The following is a 19,888-nucleotide window of genomic DNA, read 5'->3' as shown; positions in this document are numbered from 1 at the left end:
GGAGGAGGAGGAGGCAAGAAGGACCATCTGGGAGGGCCTCCTTGGTCAGTATTGCTAATCCCAAGTGTTCAAAAATCAGTCTTCAAAAAAATCATGACCTTTTAAAAAATGTGAGGAGGGGGGAGTGTCTCTACTTTGCCTTTTGGGTTTTGAGCTTTCAGGGCACACTTGGGTTCATGTTTTCAGCCTGTTCTTTGGAGCCACGAAGGCTGTGGATGAGCCGTAGTTCTAGTAAACCTAGATGTGCCACCCCAATCTGCCTGCCACATTGCATCCATGCTACTTTAGTAATCCTGTTCTGTAAATATGTAAACCCCTCATTTTAACTAATTATCTTCAAGCTAGTACTTGGGTGCATCAGCAATATCTGAGCCACAAACCTGACAATGCATTGGAGAAAAAAAAACATTTTTTCTAATATATTTTAATATTAAGCAAAAGATAGGCCAATTGGCAATTCACTCGTCTCAGCTTCCCAATACAATGAGCCACAACCAGGAGTTCAAATTTTCTCTCTCCCCGTCTCTGGCCTACTGTGTGAGCAAGTCACTTCACCTCTCTGCACCTCAGTTTTCCCTTTTTTAAAATGGGGATAATGATTACTGATCTTTGCAAAGCGCTTTGAGACCTACTGATGAAAAGTGCCATATAAGACCTAGATATTGTTACGTGTTCTCAAGCCTAGGCTAAAAAGAGAAGATGCACCGGTTTAACTAAGAGTGCATTAGACATACTACATCAGTTTAAACCTGGCTTACATCAGTTTACAGAGGTAAGCTAAACAGATGTAAACCAGGTAGTGTCAACACACACAATTGTATGGGTTTAAGCATCATAGTTTTAGCTGAACTGGTGCAATGGCTGTATTTAAACAAACCTTTTGGCTGGCTTTCCACCTCACCCCATCTCTCCTGCTTCCCACTCCCACCTGGTTCTGGTCATTTTTAAAATTTCACTATCTCCCCTTTTCCTTTATTCTGTTCAATTTCTTGTCTCTGACCCTGTCCTCCCCAAGTGCCTTATCTGACCTTGCTACTTCCTCTATTGTCTTTACCTGGCTGCTCCTTCTCCTTGTCCCTTCAGATCTCCCCTCCTTTCCTGGACTGGCTGTCATAGAACCTTTTGGTTCTAACATTGCATCTCTCCTCTTATACATATGGCATTACCCAAAAGCTGCTGTTTGAATAGCAGCAGAGACAAGTGACTATTGCTCCATATATGTACCTCTTCATATTTGCAAGGACAAGGGTGTTGGAATGGGGAAGAGTGCATTAAAAATACCTACGGGTCAAAATGGAGAGGTGGAGGGCAAAGGTATTGATATTCCTCCAAGTCCCACCTACTTCACACCAATATAGGACAGTGCTCTCAGTAGATTTTGCAGGGGATCAAAATATGATGACACATGCTCTGTAGGCTCTTTGGGTTTGGCTTTGCTCCCCTTCAGTGAGTTTTAAATACACCCACAATCTCCATGGCATTCCTTAGGATTGGCTTCCTCTTGGTGGCCCTCAGATGTCCTACTGGGCTCAGCGCCTTGATTTGGGAAGGGAGGAGAGAAGGCAGTTAGTGGCATAATTCAGTCAATGGTATCAACATTGGCAACTGAGTTAATAGCAATTGACATAAATAGGACAGTTCACACCTCTCAGGCCTACTATTTCAGACTCTCTGCAAACACAAGCAGATGGCACTATGTCCTTTTGCATTCTGTTCAAGTTTTCAAGATTTTCTTTGCAATCATAATAGCTAGAAACCCAATTTTTGTTTTACAGTGAAAGCTGAGACTCTAGAGAAAAAGAAGACAGCTTGAGGATATGCCGATACACTGTACCACTGCATACTGGCCCAAGTGAAGCCTTAGAAAAGACAGTGGCTGTTTAGTTTAGAGAGGAGGCAAATAAGGGGACATGATGGAGTAGAGAACATAACATAAGCCATACTGGGTCAGACCAATGGTCCATCTAGCCCAATATCCTGTCTTCTGACAGTGGCCGGTGCCAGGTCCTTCAAAAGGAATGAACAGAACAGGTAATCACCAAGTGATCCATCTCATCACCCATTCCCTAGCTTCTGGCAAACAGCAATCCCTGCTCATCTGGCTGATAGCCATTGATGGACCTATCCTCCATTAATGTATCTAGTTCTTTTGAACTCTGTTATATTCTTGGCCTTCACAAAATCCTCTGGTAAGGAGTTCCACAGGGTGACTGTGAGTTGTGTGAAGAAATACTTCCTTTTGTTCTTTTTAAACCTGCTGCCTATTCATTTCATTTGGTGACCCCTAGTTCTTGTGCTATCAGAAGGAGTAAATAACACTTCCTTATTTACTTTCTCCATACCAGTCACGATTTTATAGACCTCTATCATATCCCCCCCTACCTGGTCTCTTTTCCAAGCTGAAAAGTCCCAGTTTTATTAATCTCTCCTCATAGGGAAGCTGTTCTATACCCCTAATCATTTTTGTTGACCTTTTCTGTACCTTTTCCAATTCCAATATATCTTTCAGTATGCCACATGAGGTTTTCAGACTGTGGGGCATGCCCCTCTAGGGGTGCATGAAGGAATGTTTGAGGGTGTGTGGGGAGGAAGTGAAGTGAAGTGAAGTGAAGTGAAGTGAAGGGCAGGGCAGGGCCCAGCACTAGCACTAGCTTGAGTGGCTGCAAGGTAGAAGTAGCCGGCTGCTGGGGAAGCCTAGCCTGTGTCATTGATAAGTATCTGTGTATTTGAAATTTACAGGTGTCGGTAATTAAAGTTGTGTTAGGTCTTTATAATAGGCTATCAAACTTCTTTTTGCATGTTTCTGTTTTTGTCTGGATTGGAGGGGTGCAACCAAAAATTGTAGCTCAAAGGAGGGGCTCATCTCAAAAAGTTTGAAAACTACTGTGGCAGAGCTATATAAAATAATTAATGGTCTAGGGAAGATAAACTGGGAGCTCCTGTTTACCCTTTTTCAGACTAGATTAGAACATCAGGAGACATCCAATGAAATTGAAAGGCAGAAAATTTAAAATGACAAAAGGAAGTAGTTTACACCAGGCATAATTAACATATGGCATTTGTTACCATAAGGTATCATTGAAGCAAAGAGATTAGTAGGATTTCAAAAAGGATTAGACATTTATATGGATATTGAGAACATTCATGGTTACTTTAGACAGGATAAAAATAAATTTTAAAAGGGATGTAAACCCTTGGGCTTCAGTGTATAAAATAACCACTAAACTAATGGTTGTGGATTAGGGAGAAATGTCCCCCCTGCAAGGTGTTCTATAATTGTCCACTATAGGGTTTCTTGCACCTCCCTCTGAAGGATCAGGTAGTGGCAACTGTCCGAGAGAGGATACTGGATTAGAGGGACCACTGGTCTGATCTGGTATGCTAATTCCTCTGTTTTTATCTGGATAAGGGCTATGGATGTCACTACAGAAATGGGGTTATGATGTGGATAAATAGTGTTACAAGTTTTATGGTGTTACCTGTTTCACAGTGTTAAATCAGGCATTCCTCAGACACAGAGCTCATTCTGATTTGTTTTAAATTTCACATCCGCCGCAGAGATTTCCCAGGCACTCCTTTGCCCACCTACCTTGCCAAAATGCGTGTCTAAACTGTTTCTCAGTTTATTATTTATATTTCTAAGTACAGTCTTTGTGCCTATAATCCCCAAAACTGTACATGAGTTGTTTTTTTTAAATGTCCATAGACAGGCAATGTGTTATTTACATGAGACCAAAATGTTAGAGGCAGGATCATTTCAGCCTCTTTCAAGAAGCAGCAACCCTGAGACTTGTACTGGGCAGAGAGGCTGCTGCTCTCTAGTGTATTGTATCTGCCTGCGCTGGATTAATCCAGCTCCAGCTATCCTAGGGTCTGTGCAGGGGAGGAGGCTGCAGCCTAGCAAATAGCATTTTAACAATACACAAGAGCAGCACAAAATACCAATAACTTGGTGTGAGAAATTTCAGGGTGATAAGGCCCCAGGCAATGCCTCTTTTTGGTCAGTTACTGAACCCTGCAAGGTTATTTGTCTTCTAAATTAGGTCTGATTCCTTCTTAGAACTCTTTCTTGGTCTTGTTGCCACATCGGTTAGTTTATTTTGTATGTACGTTTCTCTCTGTACTGACATTCCTCCTTGAATTCCTGTAGTGTCCGGCTGTGGCTTATCGTATTGTCGCATCTCCCCTTGTTCTTGACACTAGGTCAAACAGCTTTGTAGCATCCCAGCTCTCTATCCCATTAAGAATTTTGTGAATCTTAATGAAGTCTCCTAATCTCTCCCTTTCAAAAGAGCTACAGTCCTAATTTTTCTTAACATTTTTGGATTAATTTGGCTCCCTCTATCGTCCCTGTTATTTGTGCTGTTGCTATAGTGTTCTTTTTATATGAAGGTGCCTGGAATTGCCCACAGCAGAGTATGTACTGCCAGACTCTCAGGCTGTTCTTGAATCTCTATTTTGGATGTGTTATACTCAACACAAATGCCTGTAGTCTTGCAGATTTGATTTGCCTTTTTCCTGCTGTTGTGCACAGTGCAAAGACAGTAGTTCCTCTTTGTCCTTGTCTATCCCCTACATGTGCAAACACCCCATCTGTGTTTCCTGCAGCTACTCGATGTTCTGATCCCACAATCAAAGCTCATTATGCCCAATGTCTCTTCCTCATTGTGTTCAACCATCTTCTCTTGCTTGTTGTGTTTCTGTCTGTGCCACATCTAGTGCCCCACCTGTTCAATGTTTTTTTCTCCCCCTTGTCCTCTTTCTCTCCCAACACTTCTTCTGTTTAATGTCCCCACATACCTCTACATGCACTTTTTTCTGTGCACTCTTTCTTCTTTCCTACCCCAACCCCTCTAACAGTTGAGTGTTTGTACTATGTAAAACTGTATTGAGAGGGAATGCTGAGTTGATGGAACAAAGTAGATCCCCACGTCATTATTGTTCAAAATCAACACTGGGTTTCCAGATCTTGTTTCCTGAAGAAATCTGCCAAATTCTAAATGCCAATAATAATTAAAAAAAAATGTTTCTAGGTGACTTAGGGACTGAAAAGTCCCAGCTCGTATGCGAAGAAATCCATTGGCTGAAGGTGAGGGAAAGGGAGGAATATTTTCCTCTTCCCCTGGAAAGCCTTGAGATATTTGACCTGCTTTGGCATAAATTAAATGTAGCATCAGTTTAATGTCAGATATGTCTTCTGTATCCTGCCCTTGGAGGAGAATGGATTGTGACTAAATAGGCCTGTTCTGTGTCTAACTACTGTGGTGTTATAATCAATAAGGGTCTCTCATTTTTATTGCTTCCTTCCCTTTACATTCACGGTTTCTGGTTTTAGGTTAAACCCCATGAACAAAATGTGAGAAGAGATTTTTAAAATATCTACACAGAAATGCTTGTAGTCTGCCATTTTGTGTTGGAGTGTTGGAAATGGTTTGCAGAGTGGCCAGCCAAGCCTGAAGTGCCCTATTCTCACATGGGGTTCATTCCCAGGAGCATCGGGCTTCAGCTTTTTTCACAAAAATCAAGGAAAACAATTTTAAAATGTAAATTAAAACCAGTTTCTTCAGAACAGCCATAATTTGTCGAACTGTTAACACCAGAAGCACTCCCTTACATTTCTCTGTGTGAATTGCTTCAGCTACTACTCTAGCCACAGTTCTGAATTTTATTGCTCCCTTGTTTGTCTTGAGTTCCCTCAATAGTTTATCGTCAGCAAATCTCATCACCTTTGCTGCACGCTCCTTTGTTTTACTCACTGATGTATAAAATAGAAGATAATTCCAATCTAGTAATCTTCCTACATCCCAAGCTGCTTCTGCTCTCTAGGGTTCTGCTTACGATGTCCTAACCAATTCCATATGTCCTCAGGTTTCTCACTGGCTCTCTCCTGCCTCCCGAGCTTATAGATTTGGTAGTACTGTTCAAACACCTTCCTTAACACAGGACATCTTGTAGCTGAAAGCACAGGATTTGGAGACGATGCCTGGATTTTATTACCTGGGTTTGTCATGGACTTCCTCTGTGACCTTGGACAAGTTATCTAATCTGTCAGTGCCTCAGTTTCCTTATCTGCAATGTGGTGAGAATGATAGTGACCTTTCTTAAAGGGGTGTTTTGAAGCTTAATTGTAAAGCACTTTGAAATCCTTAGCTGACAGACACTATTGAAGTGTTAACTATATTTTGTATTGTGGATGGGCCCATAGGCCCCTATCTGCGTGAGGCCCTCACAGTGTAAGATACCATATAGATACACAGGAACAGAATCTCTGCCTCAAAGTGTTTATAATTTCATTTTGGACAAGATACTACTAAGTATGACACAAAAAAGAAGGGGAAGGGAAGACCAGGCTAATGACAAGTTCATGTGGTTACACAATTTAGTTCTGATGTTCTCAAACTCTTTTATTGTATGGACCACATTTTAGTACATAGTCTGATGGCCCACCTCCTGACCAGTCAGCTGTCTGCAGTCTCAGCAAGTTTTCTGCTAGATCCAGTTTGGGAGCTCTGACTTACATATTACAGGGCTTGATAGTTCCAAACCATATGAAATAAATAAACTAAATCAGATTACCTGACTCCCACATGAAGTAACAGTCATTGGTTGGCTGATTTCTTGTAGGCATCACACCAGAAGTGGTCTTGAGGAGGGATCTGAAAGATAAGAGGGTAGTGGTTTTGCCAATTGATTTGAGAAGGATGCTCCATGCATAAAAGATCAGAGCAGGGGGCTAAGGACAGAGTCCAGTGGCACCAGAGGCAACACATGAGTGGGACATGGGGGGGGTCACAGTCTGAGCATGCTCAGTAACATCTGCTGAAGCTTCTACTCTCCTTCCACCCCCCAGGATTAGCAAGTATGTGTCGTCTCTGCATGGGACACTCATGGAGAGTGGGTATGGAGAGAAGGATGATCCACCAAGAAATATGCCAGCAGATTGGCAGTTATAGAGAAGAACAAGGAGAGTATCACGAAAGCCAAGGGAGGAGAAGATTTCAGGAAGGGGAGAGTATGACTGACAGCGTCAAAAGCAGCACAGATGATGAAACTGGAGCACAGGCTTGGAGAAGTTGTTGGAAACCCTGGGGAGAGCAAATTCAGTGGAGTGAAGAGAGCTGAATTTTTATTAGAGAAGATCTACGGTAGAGTTAAAAGAAAGGAACATGAGGCAGCAGTTGTAGACATCCTGCCCTATGAGTTAGAGATGAAGAGGAAAAAGGCTTGTGTGGAAGAGAGGATGACAATGATAGGAGGAAGACGTTGAAGGAGACGGGTGGAGTCCAGAGAGAAGGAGCAATGTTTAGTAAAGACAAGGTCAAACAGATGGCTATTTTGGAGAGTGCAAGAGTTAATGCAGGGTCCTCGGTCGAACAAATAGGTGAAGTCAGGAAGATGTGAAATGAGAGGTTTGGACAGTACATCAGTATGAAAGTTGAGGTCATCAAGGATAGGGATGGGGGAGGGTGGTGAAAGTGAGAGCCAGATTAAATCAGAGAAGAAGGTGGGCAGGAAGGAGCTGGGTAGTCACAGCTGATGACTATGTGAAGGCAGAGAAGAGAACACAGCTTGACTGAGTGTTGCTTGAAGGAGCAGGAAAGGGGAGAGTTGGAAGCTGGAGTAGCATGAGAGGCAAAGTCTGACATCTCCCCACCCGCCACACTTAGTTTGTAGCTGTGATGCAGTCAACCAGAGGCTTGAATGAGGTGCATACTATGGGTACACATACACTTCAATCTTTAGCTATGTTTTTATATATCCATGACTGCAAATTCTGGCTTGAACAGGACACAAATCATTTGTTCCTAGTTGTATTTAACCATAGGATGCAGGAGAGCATACACTAGTCCTGCAGCCTACATGACTAGCAAAAAACGTTTGTATCCTATCCACACTGGAATTTGCAATCATGTTAGCACATGTTCATCAACTCGTTAAAACATGACTAAAAATTAAAATGTGAACCTACATTAATTGTTACTTTTAAAAATGCAGTTGCAAAAGTGAAGTTCCATATTTATTCTGCCTCCAGGATTTCTATATCCAATCTGCTCAGTTTTATAAGTTATAAGTTAAAATATGCTTTGTCAATCACAAAACAAGGACTGTTGCTTCTGAAAGCCTGAACTAGCATCTGAAAGTCCAGCAGTGCTCTTTCTGCCTCTTGTGATATCATAGTATTTAATATTTTGCAGTTAGAATTTGGCTGAAAATGTTGCTGAGGTGCTGCAAGACAAACCACAGTATTCAGGAATAATTTCACCTACTACTGAATTGCATCCACTTCTGGGGTGAAATGTAGCCGATGCTTAGCCACACTTACATCCCTCCACCTTAGGAGGGAAGATAGGAATACCATAGCCAATTTTAACTAAATGGGGCATTTTTGGCAGTCAGAAAGTAATTACCCAGTGGGAATGTGGCTGGGATAGATATGATAAAGCCTCCTGTCCACTATAGCTCCTCTGCTGTGTGTTTTACTGAAGTACATATCAAACCAGGAGATCTAAACCTTAGGTCTCAACAAATTTTCTGTTCCAATCCACTGGGTCTGAAAACCACAGGTTGTAACTTGATGTTTTGTCCCCTGGAGAGCAATCATCAGGCTAACAATAATCAGTGGCAATGGATTTTTAGCTCTGGAATCTGGATCTTTCAGAATCCTCCAAGATCAAAGAGCAGAACTGAAATGAGCCCAGTGTGTTTCTGGCCTTTTGTGGTCAGCCATGGGTACAGCTGAAGCAGAGAGTGGCTGGGAGAAGTCAGAAACGTGCTGACAAAAAACAACTGACAAAAGATGGGAGCTAGCACTTTGATTTGAAATCCTCGACAAGAAGCAGAGTGGAGAGACGTACAGATCCAAATGCTTTCAAGTCTCTCCTGGTCTGTTGTCTCCACTTCTACTGTCCTCTGCCATTCAACAAGCAGCACTGACACAGCATGAATAAACAGATGTTTGTTTCCAGTCCACTGGGTAGCAAAGATACAGATAGCACTGATACAGAGGATAAGGTTTCTTAATGTAGACCAGGCTTCAGTTCAATAATGGCAGGATAGTCAGCCCCTGATGCTTATGGAAAAGTTGGATTAAGTCTCTCGCTTTCACCTGGAATAGTAATGATATTTAAATAGCACTTTACAATTTCAAAGCAATGAACTAACACTCAAATACTGCAGTGATTTGGGAGTGGGGACCTTTATAAAACCTGGCTAGATACTAGCACTAGCTTATTAGGCTGCACAATTTTCCTGAGGTAGTTAAGTAAGGCTATCCCATTTTACTGATGGGGAAACAGACATAGAGAATTGACTTCTTCAAGGACACACAGTGATTCAGTGACAGAACTAGGATTAGTGCTCAGGGCTGCTTGATTGTCAACTGGATGCTCATTCAGCTATACCAGTGGTTCCCAACCTGTGGCCTGTGGGCCAAAAGTGGTCCATGGGGGCTTTCAAAGTGGCCCATGGCTCCCCTCCCGCTGGCTACAGAAGGGAGCCGCTGCCTAAGGACCCAGGCGGAACGAATTGTCACGGGGCTAAAAGACCGGTGCAGGCTCCTTGCTGCAGCCAAGGGAACAGGAGATCAGCGCTCCCCTCCCCCTGGCTATAGCAGGGAACACAGCAAAGCACTCCAACTAGGTCCGTAGGTGCTGGGGTTCCTGCTGGAGCCAGAGGGAGGGGAGCACTGATCTATCCCCCTGGCTGCATAAGGAACCCACTGCCTAGGGACCCAGGAGGAGTGCACAGGGATACAGGACGCATGTGTTTTCCCTGCTGCAGCCAGGGAGACGGGAGAACAGCGAAGAGGGAGGCAGTCTCCTCACTGAACTCCTTCCGTCTAGCTGCAGTGGGGTGGGGGGTGCTGCTGGCAGAGATTGGTGGCCCTTCAGGGTTGAAAAAATTAAATCTGTGGCCCTTGATCCAAAAAGGTTGGGAACCACTGAGCTATACTGTACTGTCTGGTTTCCAGACTATGCACCAATCTGATCTAGTGTCCCATTTCTAAGGACATAGCTACACTGCAATCGGGGTGTGTATTTGCACCATGTGCAGAGATGCCCGAGCTAGCTTCGGTCTTTCTAGCTAGAATACTGATAGCAGTGAAGGCATAGCAGGATGGACTAGCTGTCTGGGTAATTACCCAGGGATCTGGGTGGGCTTATACAGCCTGTGCTGCCAGTTTTAGACATACACTAAGGCATCAGTCTTCTGCAGTGTTTAAAAATAGACTACTCTTAAATTCTATATAGACTGCTGTGCTGGAGGTGGGACCTACATTTATTTAGCCAAATTCAGCAGTGACAAACAGGGGTATAAGTAGAGTAGAAAAGTGCACGCTAGTAAAGTAGTTTAACTTGCACCAATTTGGCACTCAGCTGCTGAAAAGAAGCAGAGGAGCAGGAAAAGCAACTACCAGGTGGGTGTCAAATGAAATGGGGGAGAAAGGTCTGTTTGATCTTACACCTTCCTCAGTTGCTTTTCCAGCCTTCTCAGTATGTAAATATGCACATCCACTGACAGTCAAATCAGTGGATGTTGCACTGCTTTATTAATTACACCCAACATAACTTACTCCACCATTTACATCAACATTGCATCTGGCCCAGAGTCTTCCATGGAGGTCATATCTGCTTACATCAGGTTTGAATTTGAACCCTACTATCCAGGGCAGAAAGATGCACTGCAAAAACTCCAGTAGCCTCCCTTAGATCAGTGGACTGAGGTAACCCAAGATCCCTCTCACATTCTGTCTTGGAAATCAAAATGATGGAGGGGTTGTTAGAACAAAGAGAGTTCTAAGAGGAGTTTATATGCAGTTGGGAATTAAAGTAAACAGAGTAGGCCTATATAAGGGGGTGTTATAACTGAGAACCTAATAGGGCTGGGTTGTAATCATAATATTGATTTAATTCCCTCTAAGGAAAATATTTATATATTTATATATATTTATATCTCCTCTATAGCTGGGAGTTCCTCTGTGCACGGAGTACTTCCATACTGAGAAGTGTCCTCTTCAATTCATTCTGGGACTGTTCTTGTTGCTTCTGAATGTCTTGCCTCTGCAGCTCTTTACACCTTTACAGAAGAACAAACTGAAGTTCCACTAATGAACCCCCATGACTCTCTCACTAGCTGTTTGAGATTGTCCAGGAACCAGTAGCAAAGCGGATGGTACCCCTGTCCTGGTGTGTTACAAAGTTGATTTAGTCACTGATTTAAATCCCTAATATAGATGCTGTTAAACCAGTTTAAGTAGCATTTCTACTGGTTCACCTTAATTCAATAAATGTGGTTAAGCTAAGCCAGTGTAAACACAACTCAAACTGGTTTAAATGCATGTACATTATGATTTGGTACCAATGTAATGAAATCATTTTGAACAGCTTCCACCAGTGTATCTAATATAGGAAAACCTAAATCAGGACCAGTTCCATTCAAGTCCTTTAAAGATTGTGTGGCCATTCAGCCAGTGAGAGAGGTTGGGGTTCAGGTTCTTCTGGGCAGTATATGTGCATGTTACAGCTGCCTGATTCATAGAGCGGGGGGATTTTAACTGGTGCAGTGACAAAGGGAAAGGGCTAGTGACTAATCCATTTAGTCATCTCCAGACTCTTCCCAGAATAGTCTCTAGTAACTAGCAAGTTACAGGATGTCTGGGCCCTACTCAGCCAGCCTATTCATGATAATCCTGAAAATATGCAGGAGCCCACTCTTGAAATCAATGGGGATTTCCATTAGGTTCAGTGAGCAGTGGACTGGACCAGAAATGCTGGCAGCTTGTTGGCTGGGTGCCAGGAGCCTTTTCTCCACCCTCTCAAATACCTGTTTATGAAACTTCTCTAAGATTGACAGGGCTCTGTGGAGTGCTCTAGACCAGCGGTTCTCAAAGTAGGGGGCACGCCCCACTAAGAGGGCACAAGATGGATCGTGGGGGGCACCATGGGTGGAGTTTGGCAATGCCCCCCCAAATTTATGATGATGGAGCTGTCTCCCCCTGCTGGGGGAAGGGGGCCAGGCTGAGAGCAGGGCCCGGCGGCGGTGAGGACCCTCGGAGCCCCACACGGGCAGCCCCAGGCAGGTGTCAGGGGACCTTTAGGAGGGGAGCAGAGGTGGGGGAAGACTGCTGTGGGCGGCGGGCCCGGCACTGCTGGCGGAACAAGGGACAGAGCCAGTCCAGCTCCACACTCAGCCCAGCTGAAGCTGCAAGGCCTGACATTTACTTATCAGGAGCCTCAAGCAGCTCAGCCCGCACACCCGCAGCAGCAGTCCCAGTGTGGCCCCTGCCAGTATGAGATGAAGCAATTCTTGGCGTGTGCACAGAACCAGAGTGACCTCAAACTGCACGAGGGCTTCAGGGAGGTGCTGAAGCAATGCAAGTTTGCTAATGGTTTCACCTGATCACATTCTACAGAATGAAGATGAAAACGAGCGTCCAAAGATCTAGAACTGAAAGATGCTTCAGTAGTAAACTTCTAAGGTCGAAAGCTATGACATCTTGTTAGTTCATATATTCACAACTGACTGCCCAACCCTGGACAAAACTTAAAGAGCCCTTTACATTTTTCTGCCACATTGATAAATATTGTATTGCTTCCACCTCCCGCAGCAGCAGCAGCCCCCAGCCCCACCACTGCCGGGTACCGTGCTGCTGCTGCTTCCTGCACTGGTTTTTTTCCTGAAAGTGGGCAGGGGAGGTCGGGGGAAGGGGGAACGCAATTGTTACACAAAAGTCCACTGGGGCTGGAGGGAGAGGGGTGGGGGGCCTCCATTTAAAAAGTTTGAGAACCGCTGCTCTAGACTATTTGATCCGGTAACACTCATCACCCCGAAGACAAAGCACCATACCCAACGTACATTTACCAGGGCTTGGGAATAGGCTTGTATTCTGCATCTGTAAGCAACAGTGCGTATGGACAGTCTCTCAGTGCCCTTTTCCGGGGCACCTGCAGCATACGTCAGGCACCTGCTCCATGCAAGTACAATGTTCTGAGCATTCCTGGTCAGGCCCTCAATCCCTCCTCCAGTGCACTCTGGCTGTCACACCCGGAATTTGACCCTTGGTATATATTACACTGAACATACACCATTCACCACTTAACACCCATACACATCGAGCTTTTGCTATGGTTTTAACTTATATGCGTGGGTTTTTTTCGGTGCTGATGAAAGGTGCTGGATCTGACAGCCCTGGAGATTGAAGTCCTAACTTTGAAAAACAAGTACTACATGGGCAACAGCAGTGCAAGCTTCCTCTATGCTGGCCCAGCGATGTGCCTCTGCCCATTATGGAGTGATCACCCCTAGGCATGCCTAGTGTAATCCTTGAATCCTCTGCTGCAACCATCATTCAAGAGTGATCTCTGTTTACCAGGACCTGGACTAAGACCACCAATCTTATTGTACAGAGGCCATAAAACCGTCATTGGACAGGGGTGCTGGAACAATTTTTATAGCGGGGATGCTGAGAGCCATTGATCCAAACTAAACCCTGTATGTGATGGAAATCACTTCAAGCCTGGGGGTGTGGCAGCACCCGAGCACCTGTGTCATTGAATGGTTACAAATTTTGGTCACGAGTCTGGTTTAAACTGGCAGTATGTAGATGAAAGACTATGCCATCAGTTCCCTCAGGTTTTTCACTTTTGGTTCACCATGAAACTTGAAGCTAAGTCCCTTGCTTACCAAGCCAATCAGATTTCAATACAGGAAGCAAGTAAATGGACGCGGTGGACTATAAAAATGAGAGCTGCAAGTACTCATTATAGCTAGGCGTAGAGTGGGAAGGTGAAATGTAAGTTCACACACAAAGCTCTGCCAATACATCTCAATCCTGATTCTTAGATCTAGTTCTTAGTCCCCAAACAGCTCTGTCAGTGCACTTCAAGCCTAACCTGCAGTCCCCTATACTAACTTCAAACTGTTAGGAAAAGCATCCCTGACAGTTAGACTTATTAAGATGTGGAATAATCAGTCACCCAAAGGAAATTGTGGTTGCCCTATTGCCTGAGATATTTTTTAATTACTTGACAAAACATTAGTGAACATGCAATAGGGAAGAACCCTGCATTGGGAGCGTGATGAGTTACATGACATAATGTATCTTGTGTTTCTAGTACATATGATTTCAAGTCATGAGCTTCCACATAGCCTTGCCAATTCACCCCAATTCTGACCTGCAGCAAGTCCTGTTTTCTCTCCCACAGATCTGCTTTTGCACCTCAGCCCCTGATACACAGCACATCTTGCTATTCCAGACTTTTTAGAAAATCTGCTAGGCCAAGATTTTCAAAAGTAAGGGCCTGATGTTAGGTTCCTAAATCCATATTTAGGCACCTAAATAAGAGGCCTGATTTTCAAAAGTGCTCAACACCCAGCAGCTCCTGCTGATTTTCCCAGTTATCCTCTTTCCCCTTCTTGTTCTTCTGTCAACTCTTTCATTCCAGCCGAGGGGCTGAATATCCTAATCTCAGTTCCACTAGCATAAAACCAGAGTAACTCCATTGATTTATCAGGGGTAGCCCCACTTCTATGCTGGTGTCAGAGAAATCGGAATGTGCACCAGAAAGAAGAAGTAAAGCTTTGATGATATAGACATACACACAAATCTCTCTAGTGACCTTTCATAATATTCAAATAAAAATGTTGTGCTTTGCAATTAGAGAGGGAGACAGGCTGGAGGGTTAATTTGTCAAGCTATTAACCTTCTAATTTAGAAGCAATGGTCACTAAATTATGGAGCAGGTCTCCTTCCTTCTCCTCTGAGGAATGGCCATTTGAAGATCATACTAGTCCGTTATGTGGACAAGCAATAAAGCAAAACTAATCCCTCTCCAAAAATATAATCAAATACTGTCAGTGAGTCACAGCTCAGCCTGAGGGGGTTAAGAGACGTAAATCAGAGAGCTTGAGTGTCAGACAAACAGAAAATTCTAACCTCCCACGCTCTCTTCCCCGTCTCCCACCCCTTTACAACAAAGCTAGGGATTATCCTTTTCTGTCACATCAACCATGCCATCTTGAGCTGGCACTCAGATACTGTAGTGATGAGCATGGTATAAAAGCCTAATTAGCTGTTATCTTGTTAACTTTCATAAAATGGGCTGGATCAATACTTGAATGAGAGGCCTCCAAAGAAAACCAAGATAGCACAGGAAATGAGTCAATAAACAGCAGTCTTCTTTCTAAGTCAGTGCCAAACCCATCTACCAGCATAATGTTACAGGGCACTGTGCATCTGGAGGTCCTGTCTTTCAGGTGAGATGTAATACCTAGGTCCTGACTATTCATGGTCCCTAAAGATCCCATGAAGAGGGACGTGAGCCTCAGTGTTCTGACCAAATTCCAACCTGAGCAATTACATCCTGCTAGTCTAAAATACTTCTGGGCAGTTTCAGTGGCGGAAGTTATCCCTCTCTTTCCCTACAAAAATGTGAGATGTTGCTGTGTGCTATGGCATGTGCTCCATCCCAGAGTTGGCTGAAAAGATCTGAGAAGGAAATAAATACTACAAAACAGATAGCTATAGAATTCTTCAGAATGAAAGGTATTACATAAAAGTATTATCATCAACCCATGTGGCTATCCCTGAAGCAATTAGATGGTAGAAGATCATAGCTAACATGGAAGTGATGAAGGAGAGCTGCAGCTTAGTCAGTGACAGCAGTAGCAGCAAGTTGTTCTGCTACTGCCTGAAAAGACTTGTGATTGAAAGTGATTATGTGAAATTTTCCAGCAAGTGGACATAAGCAGAAAAATGAGACTCCTATAAGGAGAAAGTGCAGTTCACCATGCCATGGGATTGGCCCCAGAGTGTTAGAATTTCTCTAGCATAGAGATATCTCTGGTTGGAATAGAGCCATCCCTGGAGTAAGGATGTGTCTGGAGTGCTGCTGTCACTATTCTTGGATGCCACAATGGGGAGCAACTTGAGTGTAAGTACAACAGCCTCCACGCCTCTCAAACTTACTTGGGGTGAAACAGTAACTAAACATTGGGAGGCACAAATGTGGTTTAACGCCACCTTTAGTGTCCCATCCCCATTTCTGCAACAAGCATAGTTCAGCCAGAACAGAGGTTCATGATGTGTTAGTGTGGATATAAGGGCATGCTTACTAAGATATAGTAATAGTAATAGTGATGTACCCTGAGGTTTCTGATCATAATTCCACCTTGTGTCCACTGTTTGCTTATTAGTTACCTGTGGTGGTTTCTCCAAATTCTTACAAAGCAATTATCATGGATGGTGAAAAAGTCTAATGATATTTTACTCACTTGTCCAAAACAAAACAAAACAAAACAAAAAACCTCACTTGTTCCAGGCAAACGGAGAGTACAATTTTGCGTAGATGGTTTAAGATCTTGTCTCTATATGGAAGACTGTTTATAATTTTGTAGGTCCTTAATTGTTGTCATTCTCTGGTTTAAGTGTATCCTTTCCTAAAGGGTTTTTAGGTTGAAGTCACTTGCCTACTTCTCTTTCACTTGTAAATAGCATTTCTAAACCACTATCATAATCGCACCCCACCAAGGGACCCTTTTCTCTGGAGTGAGTCCTGGTTTTAATTAATCCTCTGCACTGTGGGGGACAGACTAGCTGTGTTTCTTTAAAGGGACAGGTGGTTTAGGCCCAAAATAAAATAAAATAAAATGAAATAAAAACAGGTTTTCCAAAGTAGAATGATACACATGCTTCAATGACATTAAAAATACAATGAAGTGACTGTTGTTGATCTTTGGTTTGGGTTAAAATATTTCCCTACTGTCTTTGCAACCCAAATATTGCAGGAGACTGCTAGAGAATAAGAGGCAAAAAGTGAAAATTATTTTAAATACATGGGAAACTGGCCACAGTATTTTCATTGTGCAAACTTGGAGAAATACAAAGAAGTAATCAAGCAGCATTAATAGTGACAAGTAAGTTAGGTTTTTGAAATGTTCTCAGTTATAATAGTCGAAGGTGGTAGTAACAGTGATCTTTGCACCTCAGTTTCCTCATCTGTAAAATGCAGATAGTACATAGCTATTCTTAGGGAGTTGTGCGACTTAATTAATCGATGGTTGTTAAATGCTCTGAGATGCTTGGAAGAAAGGTGCTACAGAAATGCAAATGATTGTAATTAACTGCCTGATGTGCCACTGCTCCCTGCTGGACGAAATCACATCTGCTTAACTGTGTGCCATAATCTCTATACTGCTAACAGCCCATAAGTTTCCCTTTGGTTTAAGTGGCAGGTGCCTTTGCTATAAGAGTAGAAGATCTGACGTCTATCCCTCCTCTCAGGTTAATGTTCTGTGTGACTCTTCATCCCAAATACTGTGGGACAGGCCAAGGTTTGTGAGGGGACCATTTCAACTGTTTCTAGAGCCTAAAAGGCTGTCAAGTAAGGTTAGGACTGTCCCTATCAATTTGCCACCCCTCCCCTCCTTTCAGCACAGTCTTTAGGATCAGGCCTGGAGCAGAGGGGTGGCCAAGAGGAATGCCTGAGAGTGGCTTTGAGGGCCTTCCTTGGAGTCTCTGGTCTTTTGCTGGCTTGAAGGACCCTGTTGCAGTACTCTCACCAATTTTTCAGTTGTCTTGCCCTAATGAACAGAACTGCCCTCCCTGACTCTGCTCTGGCCCTGGCTTTTGGGAATGAATGGAGGGAGGGGCTGGTTGTGAATGGAGTGCTTTTGGTGTATTTAATGTAAATTTCTGGTCCTATAACGTTTGCCTGTTGGCACAAATGGACAGGCCCCAACCAGGACCCCATGGCTTCCCCTTCACCCTGCACGAGCAGGTCTTTAAAAAGGCCTCAGTCCCCCCAGCTCACTAGCTGTGTGCAGGGGATGGGTGGGGTATGTCAGGAGTCCAGGACACACCTGCACTCCCAGCCTCCATCCACCCGACAGATAGCAGATTTACTGAATGTTTCAAACTCTTAGTCTTTGTTTTTCTGCTCTGCCATGGGCTGTTGTTTCTCCCCTCTCCTGCCAGTTCTACTTCTTGATAGCCAGGCTGAGAGAGATATTGAATAGCCATATTCCTAAAACTCTTCCAGCTCCTGCTCCCATCAGTCTTCTCCCTCTCCTGCATACCTCTCCTGCTCCTACAGTCTCCTCCTTCCCAGCCAGTCTCTTTCCAAGCTTCAGCCCCAATTTCCTTATTGATTAATATTTTTAAAATATAAAATTGTGATATGCGCAACCATGCAACTAGCCACATGATCTCGTTTATCCTTCCCATATCCACCCTGTCTTGTTTTTTGATACTATCCTGGTGTGTCGTTGTCTTTGCTTATAGATTGTAAGCTCTTCAGAGCAGAGATTGTGTCTTCTCCTCTGTTTGTACAGCACCTAGTGCAGTGGGGCCCTGATCTAGACTGAGATCCTGAGAGGCTACTACAATCTAAATAATCCCTGAGGGAGGCTGTGATGTATTTGGGGGAGGGGAAGACTCTGGTGTGAGGGGACCAAGAAGAGCTTAGATGCACACTAACTCTGTGTGTGCCAGCCTCTCCCCACTTGCCAAGCATCAGTGTTGGGGAAAATGTACCCAATATTTTATAAAGGGAGTAGGGGAAATGGTGGGGTCCCTCAGAGAATTGGTGACAGGGTTTTGTTTAGGTGTCTGAGACTGCAGAAGGAATAAGGCCCTCTTTTAGTAGTGCTGTTGCCACTTGGGTCCAGATCTGCAAAGGGAGTTAAATGCCTAAAATCTTTTAGCGTCTTGGCTTTGGTGCCTAACTGAGAGTACAGGCAGCTGAGGGTAGTTCCCTTATTCACCTATTTTTCTGGAGCCACATGGCCACTTGGGGGTTAATACTCTCTTTTCCCAGTAGCTGAGTGACTCAGGTGGGGCTAATGAGCACTGCCTTGTCTAGTTAATTAGAAGAGCTGAAAGCAGCAGTCTGTAGTTCTGGAGGTGGGGGAGATTTTTGCAGAGGGAATAGTGAGAGAGTGTGGGTTTTATTTCCAGGATTTTTCATCAGATAAAACCTCTGGCAAGAGCAGTACAGTTCAGATGTGGAAGGGCAGTTAGATGAGGTTTCTTAATCATCAGATCTGCCTTATTCTATGGCTTCAATGTGAAGTCCAGGTGGATGCAGATGTGACAGATCAGGAAGCCTGAGCTATGTGCTCCCCTCCATATCTGGATTTGTCATGTTTAATGTAAATTGGGTCATAGAAAAATAAGTCTCATGGGATTCAACATAATTTCTCCACAACACTTATCCTGAACTTATCTTGCTTACATCTAATGCACCATTCCCTGTTGTATCCAGGTACAATGCCACTCTGGAAGGTCTGCATCAAAGCAGCACTCTGCATGGCTAAAAGTAGCACCGTCTGGAAATCGTCATCACAAATGCAAGTATTTGCCTGAAAAGGTTGCTGCATAATAGCATGGAGCATTCCTTCCACATAGGATCCTTATGAATCCCAGAGTGCTTCACACTATGAAAGAGAAATAATGTCACCCACCACTGAAGTGCAGCTATCTCTTAGTTGAAATGTGGCAGCTGTTTAACAGCACTCAGTGGCAGTGTAGGACAAGAAGTGAAGGAGGATCTATAGCCAGTGGAAGCAGGGGAAGAAAGTTAAGGGGCCATAATATAACCATCATTATTGCTAAATGTAGCATTAGGAGCTCCACCTGAGATTGGGGCCCCATTGTATAGGGTGCTGTAGACATACAAGACAGCCCCTACCCCCAAAGAGTTCACAGCTGAAATAGTCAAAATGCACAAAGAATGGGGAAACATGCAAAAGAGGGTGTGGTGTCTGGCCTGGTCACACAGCAAGTCAGTAGCAAAGCCAAAGTCAGACCTCAAGCCTTCTGAGTCCAGTGCCTTCTCCCCTGGACCTGCTGCCTTCCTTCTGAAAGACCACACCTTCAGCAGCAAGTAAC

Source organism: Emydura macquarii, unplaced genomic scaffold (assembly GCF_026122565.2).
Source record: "Emydura macquarii macquarii isolate MOO-44397 ecotype Brisbane River unplaced genomic scaffold, CSIRO-AGI_Emac_v2 contig_3530, whole genome shotgun sequence".
NCBI classification, from domain to species: domain Eukaryota; kingdom Metazoa; phylum Chordata; order Testudines; family Chelidae; genus Emydura; species Emydura macquarii.
The sequence above is the reverse complement of the archived record's forward strand: the minus strand, read 5'-3'. Positions refer to the sequence as shown.